The 17,284-nt window shown below is 43.0% G+C and overlaps 1 protein-coding gene across 2 annotated transcripts in view; it reads right to left on the reverse strand.

Moving 5' to 3' along the window:
- Positions 1 to 2,842: 2,842 nt before the first annotated feature.
- ERMARD (ER membrane associated RNA degradation) overlaps positions 2,843 to 17,284 on the reverse strand; it is a 127,823-nt gene continuing 113,381 nt past the window's right edge. For both annotated transcript variants that reach the window (XR_005214101.1, XR_005214100.1), the window contains 4 exons: positions 9,780 to 9,863; positions 9,581 to 9,681; positions 8,048 to 8,110; positions 2,843 to 5,932 (listed from right to left, as the gene is read on the reverse strand). The gene's annotated coding sequence lies outside the window, so the exon portion shown is untranslated. The remainder of the gene's footprint in view (positions 5,933 to 8,047; positions 8,111 to 9,580; positions 9,682 to 9,779; positions 9,864 to 17,284) is intronic.

The raw sequence follows: 17,284 nt of genomic DNA on the forward strand, positions 1-17,284 counted from the left end.
TGGCTCCACTGATAAAGGCCCACCCTGAATGGGTGGGGCTACATCTTCATGGAAATATCTCATCAGAGTTATCACCTACAGCTGGGTGGAGTGCATTTCCATGCAAATCTAATCAGCACCAAAACGTCTGCCCCACACAAGATTACATCAAAGATAATGGCATCTGGGGGACATAATACATTCAAACTGGCACAGAGATTTTCTAGAGACAAGAGGTCAAGACCAATAAAATATCCTTATGGGAAAGGGATGGAACTGAGATAGTGTCTTCCTGAATGCAGCTCAGTCATTGCTCTCAGGGTTTGCTCTAAAATTTATGTAAATGTAAAATATTCAGCATCATTTTCAGTTTCCCAATACTGACTCCTGGAAGAATTATGGGTGCTTCTCACACATAAAGGGAACCCACATGAGAGAGCCATTCACAGGGGAAAATAACATGAATTAGGAGTCGTGAAATGCTGTTTTCACAAGGTGACCTTTCCAGGAGCGGCCCCGTTGATGATTAGGAAGCCTCCAAAGGAAACTGGGTAAGGCCAACTCTGAAACAATTTGAAACCCTGCCCTTCCCATGTTCTAATTATCTAACGTGTTCTCTTATCTAATATTCTTATTGTAATAAATTCCATAACTGGTGCCAGAATTTGGAGCTGACCTGAGTTTCCCACAATTGCTTCTTGCCAAGAAACACTTCTCCAAGGATCTGGAAGTCCCCAAGGGGAACTTTCTTTTGGTCCACAGTTCTCTCCCTAACTGCCTCGTGAATACGTCGTTCAGCATTGCTAACAACTTCTTGTACGAAACACATTTTAAATGCTTTCCTCTATCTGGCCTAAATCATTCATTTGATCTCTGGCAGTTTGTGTCAACTGATCCGAAAGAAGAAATTCTCCATGGGCTGCCACATGCAGTTATTTCCAGAGCACGAGTGAGTTTTTGGCAAACTCTGGAATACTCCAATGCATAATAATAAATGGACTTACTTCATCCTAAGACAAAGATGAGCCATCTCTGCACTTTGGAGACACCAGCCCCCCAATGTCACAATGTGATGTCTGTCATCTTCCTCAGTTCCTCCCTTTACATTTTCTTGAGTGTTTCCCCCGGTTTTGCTATTCTCCTAAGATCCCAGCCGACTCTCTCCCCTTATACAGAAGTAAGCTCCATGTTCTAAAGACATCCACAAGCACAGACAAACATCTTGAGGGTCAAAAGGGGTCTGCAGAGCCTTCAAAGATGGTGATTCTTATCAGAGAGATAAAATAACTGTTGGGAACCCTGCTTTCTTTGAAGGAAACTGAAACACAGCCTCCCCTTCCTCTCCCTCAGTCTCAGCACTCTTTCTTTTGTCTGATCTTTATACTTTCTGTGTCCTGGGGAAGCTGTTTCTGCCGGGCACCCCTCTCTCCTTACCGGGAGGCTGTGTTACAGCCCTCTCTTCTTACTGGAGGCTCACCATTACACTCCTCTCTCCTTACTGGGAGCTCCAGATCACAATCCTCTCTCCTTTCTGGGAAGGAGTCGGACTCCACTTTCTTGGGTTCCTACAATCAAGATTTGTTTCTTTCCTCTACCTCCAGGGGAGCGGGCCACGTTTCATTCTCAAGCTTTTCTAAGCAGTACATTTGCTCGCCCCTGGAAGGCTCGAGTGTGGCTTTCAAGAGGTGCAGGCTGTCTAATTGTTTTCATTAACTACTTTGATCTCACTGAAAAGCCTGCCACACAAAAGAAACCCTTTAATGTGATTTTTGAGTTATGGGTTCCTTTGGGGTGGTCGTGGAAGTTGGAATGGGGTCAGGAGACAGCCTGGCTTCTCTCTCACTCCGAGCAGCGGCCCACGGGGCCCGGCCCACCCCCCTCGGTGAGTGCCAGGGCACAAAGAGTGGCTCATCAGCTCCTGAAACGGGAGTGAGCGACCCAAGTCTCAGAGCTCATAGTGATGAAAGATAAAAATAAGATCGTCACAACATGAAAAACAGATTTATAAAGCATCTTACTGCACGCAGTCTAGACACAAAGTACACAAGAGACTGACAAGCCCCCGACACCTGATGTCCATGGGCCAACTTCAGGCTCACTGAGTGTGTTGTAAAGTTAGAAAATATGGCCCATGGGCTTAGAAAGTTGAATAAAATGGTTTAAAATATATATATATATATGTACATATATATATATGTTTTTCTGTGTCCACCCCTGTCCCCAGCTCATTACAAAGACCTGAAGCAGCAACTATTCAAATGCCACCTCCTCTCTGAAGCCTTCCTGGATTCTCCTGCTGGAGGCTCATTGTTCTTTTCACTACATACTAACAGTACCTTGCTTCAAACTTTATTTAACACTTATCACTCAGCCCCATGTTTTATCCTTCTCTGAAATTATCCATTCTTTTCATCCAAAATATATTTACTGAGCGCCTACAATGTGCTAGGCACTTGTTCTAGTTTGCTAATGCTGCCAGAATGCAAAACACCAGAAATGGATTGGCTTTTATAAAGGGGGTTTATTTGGTTACACAGTTACAGTCTTAAGGCCACAAAGTATCCATCAACAAAGGATACCTTCACTGGAGGATGGCCAATGGTGTCCGGAAAACCTCTGTTAGCTGGGAAGGCACGTGGCTGGTGTCTGCTTGCCCCAAGGTCAAAATGGCTTTCTCCAAAATGTCTACATCAACTTCCAACGGCCGTCTTCAAAACTTCTGTCTCAGCTCCAGTTAGCTATGAGTTCCTTCTGTCTGAGCTTATCTAGTGCTCCAGTAAACTAAACAAGGCCCACCCTGAATGGGTGGGGCCACACCTCTATGGAAATTATCCAATCAGAGTTATCACCTACAGTTGGGTGGGTCACATCTCCATGGAAACTGAACCAACAGGTCCCAACCCAATCCACACCAATACGTCTGCCCCACTAGAATGCGTTAAAGAATATGGCTTTTTCTGGGGGACATAAATATACAAACCGGCACAGTACTCCACGGGATACTTGCATTACAGGTGCAATCAAAGTAGACCCAAATGGAGCACACTCTCTGAATCTGTAGGCAATGGGAGCACAAAGCCCTGTGCCGAGCTAGTTGCTTAACAAATACATTTTTGAGTTGATCAGTCATGGCAATTATCATACCCAGCCCTATATTCTCCATTGTATGGTGGACCTAGGCAATGTGTTGTGGGGAAACAGAATAAGATCCTCTGTGATGCTGTCCTCAAAAGTTCCAGAATGCCCTGAACATCCAGAACATCATCATAAGTACCTGTGATTGTTGGTTTTCACAGATTCACCTGTGTTATTCTTAAACCTATGCTTGTCACCAGATTAAGTGCTCTTTCTATAATGTAATATTTGGGGCCACTTCTGAATATTTGGGGGCTCCTCTTTAGCTATGCAGCTCACCAGTTATTCATTCATTCAAAAAAAAGGTTTTATTGGGTGTCTAGTGTGTGTAAGAGTCTGTGCTAGTCATCTTCCAGCATAGAACTGAGACCCAGTTGTGTTGTTCAGGAGCTTTGCTACTCAAAGTGTGGTCCCTTACCTGGGTTTCACCTGGGAACTTAGTGCACATGCAGGCTTTCAGGTCTCACTCTGGACACCCTGAATCAATTTCTATTTTAGCAAGATTCCCAGGTGATTAGTTGAGCATTAAAATTTGAGTAACACTTCTTCAGGGGCTTATAATTCAAAAGAAGACACATGCACCCACACTCATTAATACAAAGGTAATTTGTCATCAATGGGGTGAATAACAGATAACATTTACTGAGCTAGCTAGACACCAGTTTTTGTATGGTCTTTATCTTATTTCGTCTGTACTACAATCCCATAAGGTTTAGAGATTTACTGTCCCCATTTACAGATGAGAAAAACTGAGGCTTCAAGAGTTAAGTAGTTTGCTCAAGATCACTCAGCTGAGAAGTGGAAAATCTAGCCCACATTCTGAATCATTTCACTATGCTGCTGTCTGACAAACACATCACATCTGATTTTGCCATAGCGCATACGAGAATTTTTTAGCCTTGACTAAGTTCTCTCTTTCTTAATACTGGCTGCCTTTCTGACTTGTTGGGGCCACTGTAACCTTATCCATCAAACACTGCCCCCACTTTTGGTCTCTATGTGTTTCCTCCTGGAAACATCCTGGAGAAAATATTCTGAGATCTTGCTCAGGCCCCCGGGAGCTGGAGAGGTCATTTGGGTCTCGGCAATGGGTGTGACTCCCAGTCCTCCACAAAGCAACCCTAGACATGGCAAGGCAATGGAGGGCCACATAAATTCCTACAGAAATTGTCTTTGTTTGTTGACTCAAAGGGAGAAGAGGAAACACAAAAATACAGACATTTCAAAGAGGCTGCTTGTTGGGAATCAAATCATGTCCCCACCAATGATGTGTTCAGGTCTTAATCTTCATTCCTGAGACTGTGAATCCATTTGTAAATAAGATTTGAAGGTGCTGGTAGCTAAGGTGTGGACTCATTCGTGAATAGGATTTTATTCTGCTTGAAGGTCTTATTTAGACGAGGCCTTAATCCTTATGGCTGAAGTCCTTATAAGGAGAGGAAGTCTGGATGCAATCAGTCAGAAGAAGCCAGCTCAGAAGAAACCAGAGAGAGAGTCCACCCTGTGCTGGAGCAACCTGCACTAGGATGCTACAGACTTCGGAGAAAGGTCGGCCTTGCCGACACCCTGATTTTAGACTTCCAGCCTCCAAAACCTTGAGACTTTAAAGTCCTGTTGTTTATACCAACCAGTCTATGGTGTTTGTCATAGCAGCCCTGGCAAACCAAAGCCTTAAATGTGCAGAAAGTTCAGAAGCTCATCTGTGTCCTTTAAACGGCCGTGCTGATGTCAGCTGACGATCTCAGGCTCCCTCCTAAACCAAGTTCCATGTGGAGCAGACATTTTCAGCTCTGTACCTACGAGGCGAAGAAAAAGAAAAGGCAAGTAAAGTAGAGGTGCGGCCCTAAAATACACAAAGCTGCTTTAGATGCAGGAGGAGAAGTATGAGAAAAGGGGGAGACAGCTAGAAAGAAACAAGATTTGTCCTTCAATAGCAGCACTTGAACTCGAAGCCCTAGACAGGCAGGTGTTTCCATTCCTTGATAAGCAGATGCAGCCAAGAGGCTCCAGGGCCTGGCCAGGCCACCAGTCAGCCAAGAGTGCTCATTTAAGGAAAGAAAAGGAACATATCAAGCTCCAGGGGCTCTAGGCTCAGCCCACCACCCTCGGGAAGCCCACGGTCTTCAAAGAGCCCAGAGCTTCTTTCATCAAGACCTCCAGTCTCTCCGGGACCCCACGTGCCTCAAAACCTTTGTTAACTTGGCAAAAAAAGAATAGCAATAGCTATCGAGAGTGAGACAGAAATGTTGGTAAACATATCTCCAGGTACCAGCTATGCAATCCATTTTTTAAGATCAGGTTGCTGTAAGGCACTAATTAATCTGTGGGGTTTTGGGGGGTGCGGGCAGAGTAATTGGGTCCACCATCTTTGCTACCACACCCTAACCATGTGGGCACCTTAACCCATGCAGATATTTTCTTTAAAATTGGGTTTTATTTGCACATTAAATTTTTCTCCCTGTGCTTTGTCTTCACTACGTTCCAGAATTTGGAACATAATGTGACATTTCTCTCTGTTTTCTAACTTTCATACAATTGCCTTTATTTAATTTGTGCCATAAAACACGTGATGCAATATACATTTGTCTTCCCTTGCTTTCGTTGTCATGTTTTGTTTTAGCTGACTTCATAGCAGATACAGATGTCATTTTAATCCTGCTGGACATAATCTTTAAAGAGTATAAAATGTCTTTCCTTTTGGCGGAAAACATCAGTCCAACGTGAAAGCCAAACCAGAAAATGTTTCACTTTTCACAACACTGGGTTTTGCTTGCCACAGCTGCAGCTGAATTGCAATCTGAATGAACTTGGTCATGTGCTGGGAAAAGAAAACAAGGGACATAAAAATTGGGAAGAAAAACATGATACAACCGTGTGCGCCATATTAGTTTCTCTAATCTACTGAAGGTCTCTTAAAACAGTAAACTACCCTGCAGAGTTTAAGTGAGTCCATTTACAATAATTCAGTTGTACTCAGCTTTTTAAGAGCTGTGCATCCACTGAGTAACATAAGGGACATCTGAAATAGTAAATATGGGACCAATATTACATGTTCTCATCACCCAAACACACAACCCAACCCTTTCAGTAACATACTAATTCAAGATGATAGTAATGGTAGAAAACATTGATATAGCCTCGTGAATTGTCACACGGAATCATATCTTTCATAAAACCAGGTTCACTCTCTACCTAGAAATTGAGATTATGTACAACAGGTTTTAGGACACAACGTCTGTTTTCATATTTATTGATTGCAGTTCACTGGGCTAAAAGCTAGACTTCTTTTACATTCAGCCTTCTTCAGGCTTAGTAAAAACATCCTAGCCAGAGGCTATGTAGTTAGGACTTACTGAAATCATCACTTTATTGGGTATAAATTATATAAAGAGTGTAACCACACACCCCACTTGTCCGGAATGCAAATAACCTCATAATGCCGATGGACCATTAAAGAAACAGTCTCATGGCATCAACACAATCAAGATGGCACCGGGGCTGGGAAATTCCCATTTTCCAGGCAGGAGATGGGGAGATGCCTCACATTCCCAGTTTGCAAAAAGAGCAATCAGGAAGGAGCCCAGTGATCTCTCCATAAGCAACCCTTGAACCACATGGGAACCCAGACACTTCCTTTGGAGATCTAAGAGGTGTCAAGAGGCAACTTGGCTTGAGAAGCTTCCAAAGAGGCTTTGCGCAGGAACCTGTGTGACCCTGAGCCTCCAGGAGGGGGCGCGCTCTGCCAGGCCTGAGCAAATACAGCCGTGCGCGCTGCGCCCTCTGGTGGGAAGTGGTTGTAACCTGACCCGTTGGAGCCAAACCTCTTGCTTAAGAAAGGTATAAAGGTGTAGCTAAGGTGGGGGGGGGGGTTGTCAGGTAATCATGAGCAGAAATTGAAGTCTGAGGACGGGCGGTGATTACATAACAGTGCACCGCAAGATTTCTCCACTCCTTTCCTTGGATGGTTCCTAGTAATGTCTCCTTATCAGCTAAAGATCTCATTAGTAAGAATCAGAAAGTATCATAGACACAGGTAAATTAAAAGAGTAAAAATGAGTTAGCTGAGGGGTAGAGGGGGAAGCATGGGTACCAAGTGACAAAAATAACCCGAAAGTTAGTCCTCAATTTTTTATTTTTAAATACTCATTGATATTCTGTGATGTGAAAAGATTATTTAACAAAATATCAGACAGTCTCTATTCTCAAGAGATATAAATATAAAAGTATAACTTTTAATTTAGGGTAATATTTAAGTTCCAGATGAGTTGCTTAAATAATAGCTGCTGTAACAGTTCAAAAGAGAGGGAAATCATTATGGGTTGACATGGTCAGTGTGACATAATGAAGAGGTTAAGACTTAGAAGGGAATTGAGTTTAGCATTGAGGCATGATGAGTAGGGTTTGTATAAATAAAAGGAATAATAAGCCGAAAGGAGCAGCTGGGAAAATGCACAAAGCTCATAGAGCAAGAGGAGTAGAGACCAGACTGATAGAGAACAGAGGGCTGGGAAGAAGTGGGAAATAAGATTGGAAATCAAAGCTCTTTCCTGAAAGTCCATTCCTACTTGTGAAAGTTTATAGTAGGTCACCCTTCTGTTTTCATTCGGTACAGTGCAATCAACATTTATTGAGTATCAATTGCCAAGTGCTTCCCATTGGAATGATTAATCTCCAGTAGGAAAAAATAAGTAAGTGGAACCTGTCTTGGTGTTCTGAGCCCTGGCAACTATTCTGCGTTCTAAGGCTTGGCTTAGAAAGACAGCTGAGGCTGTGAGAATAAAAGCCTTCTCCTAAAATAATAGCCAATTCTTCCTCTTTGGTGCCAGGTTCTCATCAGTGACAAACCTGCTCCTCCTAGACCCAATAAATTCAACTGATTGATTCCGCTCAAAACATGAAACCTGTATTTTAAGCACCATGGGAAAATGCCCACCATCTCTTCTTTAGCACTCTCTGAGGAACATCGTTCTTCCAAATTGCCCAGTTTGTAGGATACCTGAAATGGAGACAATCTAGTTAGCAATTAGGATGTAACTGGGAAAAGGCTATATTTTGATTCAAGTTTGGGACCAAGGCAAACTTGAACCCAGGTCTGTCACTGGTCGGTATTGAGCTAGATGCATTGAATTCCTAAACCAGTATCCACCCGCCGAGACCACCTGAGTGTTTTCTAGTTATTAGATGCATCACATTCCCATATGTTCATAGTGAGTAGCTTCATTAGCAAGTTCAGGTTTTGCTCCTTCATATTCTTTACTGGTCACGGAGCAGGGAAATAATTTCAACAGCTTGGGGCTCAGCATGGATGCTACACCTAAATAGCAAGAGGGTTAAGAAGTGGCAGGGGAAACAGCATCGCTAAATGTTTCCTTGCATTTAACAGCTGAGGGTTTTACAGTAGTCCCCTGCTTTCCATAAATATCTGATCCACCCCTAATAAAGTGGGACATGGATACCCAAGGAAGAGTTTTCTGTGAATAGAGTTGGCACTAGCCTCCTGATTACTTATAATACCCAGAATAACAAAAGAATTTTTTTAACTGTATTCAAATTACAGTAGTGTATTTTAAGAGGCAGAGAGGAAGCAAACTCATAAATTTGGGTTGCTCATTCAAAAAAGCGATCCACTGGCAAAACTGAAATAACTGAAAATGATCAATAAGTTGACTCCAGGTTTGTTACACAGCACGAGCACTCCCATGCAGTAATTTGCATTCTCTCGGTATATAACCATCAGATCATATAGCTGTGGGCACTATTGAGCCTATTCAGCCTACCTGGCATGACCGTCCAAGTCAGAACCAGAAAGCCAGGTGTCCCAGTTAAAGAAAGTCCAGCCCTGAAGACCAGCCTCCAAGATTTTATTCAAAGGTAACATTCCAGAGTATAAAGTCCAAAATGTCGTCAGGGCTGACATCAGATAACTGTGTACATTTATTATTTACCAGCATGTGGTTTTTGGGTGCTCGTTACAAGCTGTTAATGAGGTGTGTCTTCAAATAGGGGTGACAGAGCCAATAGGCGTTGAGGATAAGGAGATGGCCTCTTTGCCAGGGAATCTGTTTCTTTGCTGGTTATTGTTCAGTCACATTTGCAATATGCAGGAAACAAAAGAAAGTGGCCAGTGCATGCCCATCTTTTCCATTTGCACTTGAGCAAAAAGGAGGAACAATATACAGGAGCTGAAAAAGTGCTGAATAAGAGGGCAGCTTCTCCCTCCAGTTTGTAATCTTGGGCAAATGACTTAGCTTTTCTAAAAGTCCGTGGCCGCGTTTTTCTTTGGAAGTGGGGTCCACGTTTTGCTTTTTTCCTTGTAGTTTTCCTTGTAGTTTTCCTAATCCAGTATGATATACACTTAGGAATATTTTCAGTTGGCTGAATAATAGTCATGATGTTTTCCCCTCATAAGGTCGGAATCGAATAATGAATGCCCCTTGAGGCTCTAAAACAACAATTCTGTGATTACCTGCTTGTTTCTTGTTTCCCTGAAGGAGCAGCCAGGAATCTGCTTCGTGGTTTCACTCTCCAAACACATCCATATGTCCACCTCCTCATGCCTTCAAGTACCTGGAAATGTAAACAGCTGGACGTTTGCCCCAACCGCTGCCTTTACTAGAGCACAGGTGATATGAGGGTAAAGGAAAGACGTACTAACACAAACTCACCGGGTCCTTGCACAAACACTCGTTGAATATCTGTTGCCTGTCAGGCTTGGAATAGAAGAGTAAAACAACTTGGTTTCTGCCTTCCTGAAATGCACAGTAGAGTGGGAGAAACAAGCATTAACAGGTTATCAGAAAAACACGTCATGATAAAGTGGTGCACATTCTATGAAGGAGAAAATACAATGTGCTCATGAAGGAAGATAGTAGAGGGATTAGAAGTACTTTGGGAAACTATAGAGAGCCTCTCCAGAAGCTCTGAAGTGGCTTTTACACTGTCACCCTGTTATAAGGCATCATTCCATGTGATCCAGTTTTGGCCTAAAGGTGCAGTGAAAGAAGCACTATCTAGCCACCAAACAGGACTTAAATGGGGCAGTTTATATAATTTATTCTTTATTGGCATCTCTCAAAGAAGAATCAAGGAAATTTAAGTTCAAATATGCAGCAACACTTCTGAAAAATCCTTCTGCTCTCACCCCTCAGCTGCACCAGAGCTGCTCAAATGCCAAAACTTCGAGGAGTGCCATTTGCCCTTCTTGAATCTTTCCTCCTTTCCCACTACCCTCACCTGCCACATTTCTTTCCGCTCATTTTCCGGACCCCACAATGCAAAAGAACTGAGAATCAGGCTGGCGAAGATGGAGGGATGGACAGTCAGAGGCAAGAAGGAGCTGGGGGCGTGGCTGGAAGGGCAGAAGGCAAGGCCCACATCCTGGGCCCTGTCGCAAATCCAAGACCTGGAGGCTGAACAGGAGGGTTGGGACGGGCATGGGAGAGTGGGGACGAGCAGCTGGAATTCCAGACCCAGCCACCACTGGGCACGACAGACACGAGGCCGGAGAGCAGAGGTCAGCGTGGTTGGAGGATACTGAAGGAGGACAGCAGCAAGGTGAGGGGCTGCTGGAGCCGGTCAAGGGGACCTCATGAAGCCAGGGTAGGGATCAGAGGGTTATTCCAAACACATCACAAAGGGACCCAAGAATTTTGAGAGTGAAATTTACATACTTTGCTTCTATACTTTCGAACGATGACTTGGCTATTTTGTGAGGCATGGATTAAAAGGAGTAAGGGTGGAGACAGAGGACCTGTAGTCATCTAAATGCGAAATGGGGGCAGCTCCAACAAGCCAGGCTTTGACCATGGAGAGAGTTGGCTGGAATTGCAGCAACGTGACTTGGTAAGGTACGGAATGTGAAAGAAAGGGGGAACGGAAGGAAGAGGAACCTGTGGTTACTAGCTTTGGCTGCTGAGTGAGTGGAGCCATCCACCAAGGGGGCTAAAATTTGACGGCAAGGAGACCTTCACTTGCGCTGACTCCACAAGGAGGATCCATTGGGCATGTTTTCCCTTTGATTCTCTCATAAGAGCAAAAAGCAGAAGAAACCAGGACCTCCCAGCATTGGAGCTACAAAAGGCCTGACCTCTTGTGATATGACAAGGGGGTGCTTCCCAGAAGCACAGACTTCAACTCAAGCCCTCTTCCTCCCCATCATCCACTAGCACCTTCCCTCCACAGCCAGGACCACACGCAGGCCCTGCACCCTGGGGAGGTCCTTGGAGGCATCCCCACTAGACTTTCTCTCTCTCCACCAGCCCTCCTCCTCCCTTCACTCACCCAATCTGTGGCAGCCAAGAACTCTCTCCCCTCCTCATATGTCAAATATCAGGAGCAGTGTTTTATCTATCAGGAACCTTAACGTAACAAGTAAAAGAAAAATCAAATCAAACTCATGTATTAAACCATGATGGAATTTATTCGGCAAGGTAGCTGGGAAGACCTGAGGTGGAACAGGTTTCAGGGTTGATTTCACCAAGAAGATTTTAACCTTCTTTCTTTTCTCTGTTCACTTCATTTGAAGATGGCCCTCCTCCTGGTCACAAGATAGAGGCCAGAAGCTTGCAGTGTTCATGTGCTTCCTCTCTGTGTCCATAGAGAAAGAGGGCATCTCTCCCCCAACCTTCTAAAAGTCTTGGGCTTCACCCCGTCTCAGGCTGCGAATGACCCTGAGGCTGCCCTTGGTGCACCCACTTCCTACCCTTGGTTGTGCAACCACTTCTTACCCCAGTTGTGCACCCTCTTCTTACCCCAGTTGTGCACCCTTCTTACCCCTGGTTGTGCAACCACTTCTTACCCTGGTTGTGCAACCACTTCTTACCCTGGTTGTGCACCCACTTCTGAGTCCCTGTGGTCCAGGGGATGTTATCATGTGACTGCTTTAGCTGAGGGTGATGTCAGTCCCATCCAAGCCACATGGATAAAATGAAGGATGGGGCACATTCCCAAAGGAAATTCTTGGTGCAATTAAGAAGGGAAGAATCTGAAAAGTATGCCAGGGAGGCAACCAAATAATATTCACTCTGAGTAGCCATTGCCTTAAATCAAAGAGGGAGTAACAACAAAAATTCAAGTAAAATTAGCAGCAGATATATTTTTAATGAGACTTATGTTTTCTGCAGCTCCTAAATCATGCCCAACTGTGTAAAGATCCTCAGACTCTAGAAAAATGGAATTATTTCTGGAGGTATCCCTGATATTTTCTATTCATTAAAATATATATATTCCAAGTGGAGGAAGAGTGATAGCTGTTGACTATATTTCTTACTGGCACATCACACTTCAAACTTAGAATATCATGTGATGGTGAAAATAGACTCAAAGAGTAAATTTTAGTGAACTGGCTATCACTGCCAGGTCTGTCAGATGTCAAATGAATTTCAGGGTGAAGCAAATTATAATGGAAATTTATAAAAATTTCTGAGATGATAAAATTGGCTACATGATTTTCTTAGAGAATCTAGGAAGATATCTAAGAAATTATGTGTCTTCAATACAGACCAATTTACCAGACGAACTAAACAGGAATCAGATCAACCTCTAGTTAAAGATACAACTAACTAGCTAATATCAGTTAGATAAAAGAAAGAAATGAGAATACCTAACCCAGTTAGATAAACTAGCTCAACCAGTTAGATAAAAGAAAGAACTAGCTAATCCAGTTAGATAAAAGAAAGAAATGAGATATAAAAATTGGAAAGAGGGAAAGAAGATTATTATTATTTGCAGGTGACATGGTATTATATGGTTGATTCTGGAAAAACCCAAGAGAGTTCAGGAAAATAAATGGATATAAATTTTAAAACCTAGAGAATCAGTTGATCAATTGAAAAACTATTACAACAAGGGAGTTTAGAAAAAGAACTGAATATAAATTAATAAATGGAATCAACATGTGACGATCAGCCAGGGAGAGAATTCTAGGCAAGGAGGTCAGTTAGGACAAAGACCCTAAACTGGGTATAATCTTGTGAAACCAGCCCAAAGTGAGGGCTGGGAAAGGATGGGGGAGAGGGTGGCGGATTTCAGAGGGCTGTGTGAGCCAGGGTAAGAGGTGAAGTTCTGACTCAAAGAGCAGTGGGAAATTGTTGGAGGGTTTTAAATGGGGGAATAGCATGAACTGATTCAACTATTGCAAAGAACGTTCTGGATAGTGTGGAGAATGGTTTGAAATGGGGCAAGTCTGGAAGCATAAAGATCAGTTGGAAGCCAAGGCTTGCCGTTGCCCAATTGAGAAATTCATGTCTGGAATAAGGTGTTAACAATGTTGCTAGAGAGATGTGGTAGATGCAAGAGGATTCAGGGAATGTCTTGTTTCCACACTGATTTTCAGATTCAGGGTTGAAAATTAACATGCACTGGGTTACATTTTCTGGAAAGATACCAGAATGGGCTCGTTTTGGAACAGCTGAAAGAGGAGTGGCTTTGGGAGACGGAGGAAATCCTCTCTTCAGTTTCTCTTTCTTTTTTCCTAGCATCTATTTGCCAGCAACCCATTGTTTTGTGAGGAGCTCACTTCATGCTGGCAACTTTTAGATTTATAAATTCATTTTTAAGCCTATGTGATTGCACACTGCACTATTAAAAAATTTGTTTTTGAACATAGTGGGTCTGAGTAATTAACATTTAGGAATGTTTTTCTCCAGCACTTTCTTTGCCTCTGTCATTCGCTACCTGCTGATTTTCCTTCCTGCTATTTCATCTCTGCCCAGGGTCCGTCTTCTCTGTTTCTGCTCACTCTTTTTCTGCCTCAACATCAGTATATGTCTGGATAGCTATGGAAACACATGCATCTTCCTGTCTCCATGCAGTGATTTCAGACACTAAATTCCCCCCCACCCCAAGGCCTCCTCCCAAGTCTCCCTGCAACATTTACAGGAAAAGTGGCCCATTCAGCATGAGGTGTTCACCGCTCACCTGAACCCAGAGCCCAAGATGTTTCCTGCTCAGGGTTCAGGATCAGCCTGCCTGGCTGCCACCCCCCGCCGGGGACATTCTGTCAGCCCAGGCATTTAATTAACTAATTACAACCTGCTGGCAGGAAGACACAGAATATGGCGTTTGGGGTGCAGTTTTTTTCTTTCCCATTCATTTATGCTAAGCCTCCCGTACACAGCTGATGGGCTCTTCCCTGAGGGGCTGGACTGGTAATTGGTCCCGTGAACCTGGGGTTCTCCTGCTAATCTGTCGGAGCCGAAACCAAGTGTCACCATCTGTCAGTGTTTGCACCGAACACCCCCTCCATCCTGCATTTACGATCTGAGTTGCACAGAAGGACAGGAGACAGGACCTGGACTCGGGTGGAATCTCGGGAGAGGGTTTTTTAAACAGGGTTAGCACTTGGTAGCTGGTGAATTGTCAGATCCCCACTCAGTCCAGGATGCAATTATCAGAAGTCAGTGGGAAGATGTCTTCTTTCAGGCAGATAAGCTGGGTGGTGACTTGTGGGTTTGGTTGCCTCTTCCTTCCACAGTCAATCACGGTGCTATACGATGACAGATGCTAAGCATGGAAATCATATTTACTCAAATGAGCTGACTGAGGAGTCGAGAGAGTCATGGCTGGTTTTCTAATGATAACACAGAAGAAGCTAGAACTGCCACGACGTCATTTGGATCCAACTCCTGAAAGACCACTGGGCTGGAAAACACTTAGGATTTTGCCCCAGACGTAGGGGCCACCAGTAACGAATGAATGTTCCAGAATGGTGCCTCTCTGACTTGAGTGGGCAGCAGAAACCTCTCCAGAGCTGGGAGGTGACAAATACAGCTTCTGGGGTTCCACCCCCAGATTCTGATGCAGTAAATCTAGAGAGAAGTCCATCAGCTCCCGAGGGATTCCAGAGCAGACGGTTAGACGATGACAGATGGTTGGAGAAACTCCACCCGAGGGACAGTAAGATACCGTGTTGGTTTCCTACTGCTGCTGTAACAAGTTGTCACAAAATCAGTAACTTTAAACAACATAAATTTATTCCCTTACAATTCTGGAGGCCAGCAGTCCAAAATGGGTCTCACTAGGCTAAAATCTAGGTGTTGGCAGGCCTGCCTTCCTTTCTAGAGGCTCTCGGAGAGAATCCATTTCCTTACCTTACATGGTTAAAATGATTTTTTACATTATGTACATTTTACCACTGTTAAAAATAAATTAATCAATTTTTTAAAAGCAGGGATTGGCAAACTCAGCCTGCGAGCTGGATTTAGCATGCTGCTGTTTGTAAGTCTTGATCAGACACGGCCCTGCTCACGCACGTCCATATCTTCACGGCTGCATTCAGGCCACAATGGCGAAGCTGAGTGTGGAGTGGAATAGTTGTGATGCATATTACAGCCCCCAAAGCCAAAAATGTTCACTAGTGGGCCCTTTGCAGAAGAAGTTTGCTGGCCCCTGTTGGAAAAAAACTGGGAATGCCATATGAAGAGTGTGGATAATTTCTGCAGGCAATGGATAAACTGTCATCATCACAATAATTAGTAAACGGTAGGAGGCTCTAAAGCAACTATTTAAGGGAGCAACAGTTCACACCCACTGAGAAAATATTTTGGAAACTAACATTAATCCATGAAACGTTTGTGTTCATAAGTCAGGCTAATGGTAGAGCAAAAGGCCTTGTATGATAAATAATTGTAAGATACTTATCCGGGGCCTATAGAGTGCCAGGTAATGTACCAGATGAGTGTCTTCACGAACCCCCATAATAGGTAATATTTACTGAAAAATTGTCACATGTCACGTCCTATACTAGACCCTTCACATGTGCTCTTTCATGTCCTCGTAACAATTCTGTGAGGTTTTATTAACCCCACTTTACAGATGAAGAAACTGAGGCCTAAGTAACTTGCCCAAGGGCACATGCTTAATGAATCTAGGACATCCCTGCTCCAAACCCTAATGTGAGTGGCTATTGCCTTCCAAGAACCAGCAATGCCAAGCAGATAAATGGATTATCCTGTTTAACCAACACATTAACTCTGGAGGGCTGTGCTCCCTCATTTGATTTCGTGTCAGTATTGTGTTTTTCTTCTTATTTGGGGAAGACAAAGAGGTTTAGTGTAAACCAATCTATTTTAAAAATACTTTGTAGAATGGTAGATTTTGCTTTGTTTTGCACAGTTAATTGTGTTTATAAAATCAACTAAGAAGAACTTAATGCTCAGTATATTAATGCCTGGCGTATATGTCTCTTGTTTCTAATTGATTGTCTTATTTGTCTTTGGAAATAATTGATCTCAATCAATAAAATCTCCAATTTAAAAAAAAAACTAAGAAAATCCATTATAGTGCTTCTGATGCTGCACGGCTGTCCGCCTGCAATTTTCTGTCCCAAACTTCCTTTCTTCAAGGGCATCATCAAAAACCATTCAAACAACCTTATGGTCAGACATCCCTATGGCAATTCGACACCTATTTATTAGTGGTAAAGACAGACATCTATAATTATAGACCAGGAATTTACACCCGTTTCTACCTATTCTGAAACTAGGTGAGGATAAATATTTTCCAGAAAAATGAAGAAGTACTAATAAAAATTAGGCATCTTAAAAAAAAAAAAAAGCTTGTACCACTGACCACTGTTCAAATTTAAGGTCATTAAAAATGAGACAACAAAACAGCATGTCCAAAAACATTGTGATACAATGGGGAATACAGGGCACTACTCGTAATGCATTCCTACAAAAAAAATTTTTTTAATCTGAATTTAAATAAGCATCTAGATCTAGCTCCCAAAATAATGAAATACGGAGGATAAATAACACCACAAAGATGCAATCTGTCAAATAATAAGTGACCTGTTTGTGTCAACAAATAAATGATATAAAATAAAAGGGGGAATTGATATGGAAACAACCACCAGATGCTATGAATGGTGCTTGTTTGGACTGTAATTTGAACAAAACCAATTTGAATAATATAGTTTGAGACAATTAGGGTAAAATTGAACATGGATGGTGTTTCAGGTGCTAGTAAGGAATCACTGTTCATTCTGTTAGGTGTGATAATGGTTTCAGGAGGTATCACGACGTGTCAACTTGGCTAGCCTGAATTCCGTGTATGTTTCCAGTTAGGGTGAGCCACAAATGGTATTTTGCATGAAATCTGGAGGGCATATTGTTTTTATGTTCAGTTTATGGGAACAAGAACGCTGCACGCTGTTCCCACTGACATCGGT

Source organism: Choloepus didactylus, chromosome 24 (assembly GCF_015220235.1).
Source record: "Choloepus didactylus isolate mChoDid1 chromosome 24, mChoDid1.pri, whole genome shotgun sequence".
NCBI classification, from domain to species: Eukaryota; Metazoa; Chordata; class Mammalia; order Pilosa; family Megalonychidae; genus Choloepus; species Choloepus didactylus.